Source organism: Leuciscus leuciscus, assembly GCF_965113295.1.
Source record: "Leuciscus leuciscus genome assembly, contig: HAP1_SCAFFOLD_390, whole genome shotgun sequence".
NCBI classification, from domain to species: Eukaryota; Metazoa; Chordata; class Actinopteri; order Cypriniformes; family Leuciscidae; genus Leuciscus; species Leuciscus leuciscus.
In genome coordinates, this window is record NW_028118349.1 from 34,557 (window position 1) to 41,823 (window position 7,267).

At 35.2% G+C, this 7,267-nt stretch overlaps 1 long non-coding RNA gene across 1 annotated transcript; it reads left to right on the plus strand.

Moving 5' to 3' along the window:
• The first annotated feature begins 1,342 nt into the window (after positions 1 to 1,342).
• Positions 1,343 to 3,488, plus strand: LOC309491628. The gene is made up of 2 exons (XR_014203221.1): positions 1,343 to 1,518; positions 2,531 to 3,488. It is a non-coding gene; the product is annotated as an uncharacterized lncRNA (long non-coding RNA).
• Positions 3,489 to 7,267: the final 3,779 nt, after the last annotated feature.

The following is a 7,267-nucleotide window of genomic DNA, read 5'->3' on the forward strand; positions in this document are numbered from 1 at the left end:
AATATAGGAAACTGCATTGGCATCTGCAAGTTGACAGAGGACTTTTCCTCCTGCTCAAAGCTCCGCTGTAAAGCACAGCACTACATCCTGCAGCACTTTGAGGAGGTTCTGCACGTACCTGAGGAGTTCCTGGAGCTCTTCCTGGAACAGCCGGAGGCAGACATGGGGACTTGTGACTTGGTGACTTGGACTCGAGTCGCTATTTTTATGACTTGTGACTTGACTTGACAAAAAATAAAATACTTGAGACTTGACTCGGACTTGGAAGTTAAAGACTCGGGACTTGACATGACTTGAGACACGATGACTTGAATGACTTGAGTGTTAATCACATCATGTTTTCAGTTTGAATATAAAATATAGAAATTATTTTTAAAAATCAAGTTGATTACCCAGCTGGAGCGCAGGCTGAGAATAGCGTTGTCATGACTGGATCATGAAACTATCATCAGTCATGCCCTCTCGTACCTTACGCACACCACGCCCACTTAGATCAGATATCACATCAACATGTCAGCCGGAGGGGTACCGAGGGTCATAGCTTTCGGCTTCAAGAATTGTTCACATGATGGCAAAAGACGAACAGCGCTTTGCAAGACATGCAACATTAACAGCCATTCTGCCCAGTAAGTGCTTGTCAATTTGTTAATGTTATCTGGTTAGTTGGTAGTTAGCTAATGTAATAATAGCTAAAGTAGCCATAAGGTTTTATCAGCGATTTCAGGCCCAAAAAAGGCCCAAATATAAATGATCACATTCATCTAATCTTTCCTAACGATGAGTGAGTGTGTGTGTGTGTGTGTGAGAGAGAGAGAGAGTGTGTGTGAGAGTGAGTGTGTGAGAGAGAGGAGAAATGTAACAAAGTTTAATGTTGTAAGTAAACTGTGTTTGAGAGAGAGAGAGAGAGAGAGAGGGAGGTGTTCAGAGAGGAGTCTGTTGGATGTTAAGCTGTTATTTGTTTTATGGACTCCCTATGGAATTAATTTTGATCCAATAATAATGAACGTTACTTTTCAAGAAACTAATGAAAATATAAATTGAAACTGAATAAAATATCTTTGAAACTGAAAAAGAATAAATCGCAGGCAAATTTTTTTACTTCGTTTTTAATACACTGCATGTTTTGCTAACAATTTCTCATATTTCGTTCGCTGATCTGAACTTACAAATGCGCTTCCAGAGATTTCATTTACGCTTCTGAAGTTTTCGTTTACGCTCCCAGAGTTTTCGTTTGCTGTTCTTACACATTTCTCTCGTGGGGGCGGGGCTAGTAGCAGTGTGCTCTTATTGGCTACTGAGTTTTTGATTGACAGCTTCTTCACCTGGAAGTGAAGACGTCAGTGCTGTGTTTATGTGTGGATGTGAGCGTCTGTAAGCGCAGCTTTCTATTTCATTTTATATCTGTATTTTTTTGCTGCTACACTATATTTTTTAGATGATTTCTTATAGAAGGAATAGTACAGACGAATGATATCATTAGCCATCGTCGCTATAAGGTTACTGGATAGCCTACTCGTGGTAAGTCAGATTTATTTATTTTTAATCAATACTATAGCCTACTAATACTATTTATAATACAGTACTGGCTTTTTTCAGGTGAGAGCCCATAACATTATACAGCTGTGTTGTCTTGATTTAACTTAGCCCAATCATTAAATGACTTGTTTATCTACATTCGGTTACAGTCTTCGATTATATCATATTTCCCCCCAGCCACCCCAAACAACATTGTGCTAGAGTACTGTACAGTATATGTACTGTAGCCTACAGTACAAAAAGTACTGTATCAGTCAATGATGCCATTGGACCAGAGCGCTGTCAATCACTGCCTGATTTAACTTTGGCAATGTAAAGCCTTTTTTTTACCATGCCAATAAAGCTATTTAAACCTGAATTTCTCAATTGCTGATTAATTTGCGATGCAGAGTTTTTGAAAGAGGAGAGAAACGACTTGACCACAGAACACGTCACAGTTCATAATAATAAACACTCAATTATTTTGATGTATCTTGAAAATTATTTAATTATTTAGAAATAATTTATTCTGATTACTTTTGTGTGATAAAGATGACTGATAGATAAAGCTATTATATGTAGCTAGTATGAGTAAATGCTTTTTCTGTGTCAATATTTGACTAATAATAATGCCAAAAATTGCACTTCAAATGAACATTTCTGAGAATTTTTTTTAATCTTTAATAGTCTTTAATAATAAATATATGTCCAAATTAAAACCTTAATACATGCAAGTAATTATGACTGAAAACATCCAGCAACTGGGGAATACACAGCCATGGATATATGTTTATAGGGGTATACAGCCATCTACTGGTTACACAACAGTATTACATATGATAAATGCTTCATGACTCCCGAGGTAAATATTTAAGCTAGTACTGTAAAATCCCTTAAAACATTTATATAATTTGTTTGGAAAAAATATTGTAAATCTGCAACTTGTTACTGTATGTGGGGGTTCAAAGTAGTTTGTATTGTTAGATTATAATTAATTTCCTCTCTCATTTTCCAGGAGTGGAGCAACTTTTCCATAAACAAAATTCTGATGCTGACACAGAGGATGGAGTGATAGTACCAGAGATGTCCCTATCAGACAATAATCTTACTTTGTTCAGACACATCACCTTTGAATGACTGGGATCTTGATCTTCAGACACCTTGCACTTTATTCGTATTAGTCTGTGCTGATCTTGGATTAGCATACCAACAGCATATGAATGTTAAGGGCATAGTTCACCCAAAAATACAATTCTCACTTATTTTTCTCACCCTCATGCTGTCCCAGATGCATTTTACTTTCTTTCTACAGATAAACACGAATTAAGATTATAAGGAAAGTAATCCATCTCGGTGAGTCCTAAAGACGCTTTAAAAACCACACACAGTGAGCGTGACGGTAATCCATGCGACCTCAGTGAATGAATCAATGCCTTCTGAAGTCAAACAATAGGCTAGATAAAAGAAATACTAATAATGTAAACTGTTTTAACTATTAAAAATCACTTCCGACCAACTGTCTTGCGTACATGGGTTACAATCCACTTGTATTATGGACTCACAGAGATGGATTATTTCCTTAAAAATCTTTGTCTATGTTTATGTGAAGAAGAAAGTCATATACATCTGGGATGGCATGAAGGAGTAAATGATGAGAGAATTCAAATTTTTTGGGTGGACTATCCTTGTACTGCTTGTATCCAGTCACTGCTATGTTACTTGAACTGCAACAGGAACTGCTCAAAGAATCATTGCAACATTTAAAATGTATATGAATTTTTAAAATGTATTCTGTATTTGTAATTTTTCATTTTGTATTGTAATGTATATGAGAATACTGTACATGTAGGCCTATATTATGCAGTTAATGTTTTGTGAATTCTGGTCTTTCCTGTCACAACATAATTGCATCCAAGACCTTCACTTCGATACTTGTGTATATGCTTTAGTGACAATAAAGAATGTAAATTTAATTTAATTCATATTTTCAATTACATTAATTTAACTGGTTGTATAAGTCACAATTGAAATGGTTGATGATTGTTAAAATATATTTTCAATTTTAATGAGTATTTACAATGCAAATCCAAATTATTGTAATTTACTGACAGTTAGGCTACTTATATCTTGTCTTTTCACTTTATTAAGATCAGATTCTGCAGGTAAAATTACAATAATAAGGTGACTTGACTTGACTTGACCTACTACAGGACTTGACTTGACTTGACATAGCCTGTGACTTGACCAAGAAAAAAATACTTGGGACTAACTTGAGACTTGAAGGTTAAGACTTGACACTTACTTGAGACTTACACATGTGTGACTTGGTCCCATCTCTGTGAAAATCCTGTCATCATTTACTCACCCTCAAGTTGTTCCAATCCTGTAGGGTTTCTCTGTCCTGCTGAACACAACATAAGATATTTTGAAGAGTATCGGTAACCAAACAGTTGATTGACCCCACTGACATCCATCATATTTTTTACCCCCATACTATGGAGGTCAATGGGGTCCATCAACTGTTTGGTTACCGATACTCTTCAAAATATCTTATTTTGTGTTCAGCAGGAGAAAGAAACTCATACAGGGCCATGAACTATTTGTTTGGTGTTTACTATTCCTTTAAAAGTACTAAACTGAAAGAAGGTCATGTGTGTTTTGGTGATTAAACCAAATGTTCCGTTACATATTACAATCATCTTGTGTTTTGAAACATTGATTATGTGGACTGAAAATGTGCATAACTAATGAAAGCATGGATCAGGTTTTGAAAGAATGACTAGCTGGGTTACAAGTGTGATCAGTTTGGATTTTTTTAGCTAAGAGTTTTGAAAATTGTAAACATTTAATAAATACTTTTTTTTTTTACTAAAACAAGAGAAATTATCAAGACGAAAATATAGCAACGAAAAAACATCCTGCAATTATAAATGCTTAACAACATCATTTACCAATAAAGCCATTATCTGCAGTATATTTATCTATATAAAACGGGTAGTTCCAGTCCTTGGTTCTGATTAACGTTAGTGGGGTTTTTTCCAGATAAAACACGGCAATGATCGCTTCAATGGTTCAACATTTCACTGCACAACACCCCTAGCAACCATCTTAGCAACATAAACATAAACTTCTCATTGATATTGTTCATTGAAGCTTATAGAGTAGAGTATTACGAGAGTACCTGCATTTACAGTAGATATAGTCATATATTCATAATAAAAATCAGTTTGAATGTCCGCTGCAATATCTTGAACTTTTAACAGTTAAGGGGTTTTCCCGTGCCCTGACACCCTAGTCATTTGCGTCTGACAGACTGTCTCATAAAGACAGTCTTTGCCGCCATCTAATGGCGAAATAATGTAAATATAGTTGTTCCTACCTCTGATGTCACGCGATGCAGCAGATTCACTTCTCCACACTGCATTCACTCACCGAACTCTTGACTGAGTGCTTATGACGTCACAAAGGCCGCGCCAGAACTCCTGAGGATGGAAATGGTTATTATTTAAATGTTCTAGTTGTTGATTCAAACAATTACATGAACCTTTTTTTTTTTTTTTATCACGTGTGAATGTTTTAAATTACTTTTATATATAGATTTTGATTTACCCTGCCAGCTCTAGACTTTCAATCTAAAACTATGAAAATTCATTGTAAAACTATGATAAACCTAAAATAAATAAATATATAACATTTGAATAGCCTATTTATCAAGTGAAAATGATTTCTTAAAAAGTTACTGTTTCCAGTTACCAAAGAGCCAACAAAATGAAATGAGGTGAACAGTATACATAAAAACCAGGTACATTTCACATATAAAATATTTTTATTCTGCTGTTTTTCTCAAATTATGCACAAATAAAAAGATAATTTGTTAGTAGTTAATATAAAATATTATTGGTTTGTATTCATTCACCATCGTCAATTTCAACACTGAATATTATCAAAAAGAATACATATTATTTTTTTAGTTGGCCCATTGACTTCAATTTTAAAACATGTTTGCTCAACTAGTTTCATAGTTCATTCAACTGAGAAGTTTTATTTAGTCCAACATTTAGAAATCTAGTGTGAAGATTCTGTCAATTACAAATGACAAAAAACAGTTTATTGTTTATCATTTTATTTGTTACATGTTATATGATAATAGGAATAGTTGTTGAATTAGTTACTAAGCAATTTTATACTGACGCTGCTAACATAAAATACTTAACTGCCAAAAGATACATACAATTATTTGCATTTAAAGCACAAAAAAAAAAAAAAAAAAAAAAAATGTTTTTTTTTTCTCAGCATGGAATAGTTCAATCAACAGATGCTTGACATACGCATGTTGAAATACAAATACAAAATTAAAATGTAGTCAACTGAAATGTGCTTAAACACTACCGATTTGTTTATATACAAACTCTTCAAAAAATGTCATCTTAAAAAATGAAAATGTACAGTTCACTTCACCTCTGAACCGTTACGAGCATCAAGACACCGTTATAGACTTAAAGCAACATCCAGTCTAAAGAGTCTATTTAGTCTGTTACAAAATCTATATTTACTGACAAATTTCCTGAATAAAGACTGAAAACCAATTAAGTATAAACTGTCTTTTACATTAAAATGTACAAAAACCCGTTGCTATAAGCATACTTACCATACTCAACTACATTAAAGATCATGATGTTTAATGTCAGAAATGTCAGACTTTAATCTGCAGGAAAACTAGGCTAGATCTGGTTGTGCTGAAGCTCTCTCTCACTCCTGATGTTCAAAACAAACAGTCAACACTTTGTTAAAACTTCGCTCAGCCCAAAAGACCGGGACAGGAGAAGGAGAAGGACCAGGACACTAAAAGTGTTTGTAGAATAATCTTAATTACTTCTCAATGCTCAGTCGGACTTCATCTGACCAGCACAAATTCAACAAGTGTTCATGAAGACAATGGGAAATTACTGCTTCACAACATCATCCCGTGACGTTAAACACCTTCAAATTGAGACATATTTGTACAACACAGCACAAAACATACAGTAAAATTTGAGAAAAATAATGTAAAGAAAAAAATGACTGATATAGAAAGTAATATGACAGAGATAAAGTAATATGAAAAAAGATTTCAAATAGCATGAATGAAGGGCAATGCAGATGTATGTTTGCTCTCTTAAAGGGGTCATCGGATGCCCATTTTCCACAAGTTGGTATGATTCTTTAGGGTCTTCATGTAAAGTGTGTAACGTATACTAAAATTCCTCAATGGGTGTGTAAAACAACACCCTTTTTACCTCCTCCAAAACAGCTCTGTTCACAGCGACCCGTTTCGGTGCATGTCTCTTTAAATGATAATGAGCAACTGCTCACCCATGAGGGGTGTCCACCATAGACAGTATAAGAAGTGGACAGAGCCATCTCATTGGAACTCAATTGAGACAAGTGAAGCCCATTTTTAGCGATTTTTTTGGACTTCCGTTCCTGACGCGCAGACTCAAACCGAGCTTGACGACGTAGATGTGACGTGAGCAACCCGTCTGTCTTCTAGTGGCTGTGGCATGAGAAATCTGAATCATTCCCTTCCGAATCTTGCAGAGACGGAGAGCGTGAGTAGGAGGTATCCACGAGCTAGGAGCAGGAGAAACTTTTGCTAGGTATTCTGATTCATTATTTTGTCATTTTGCCTCCATATCCTCCCGATTGCCCGCGAGCTTCTCCTCTCCTCCTTCTCCATACGGTAATCTCTCTACTGTGCGACAGAGAGTCGCGT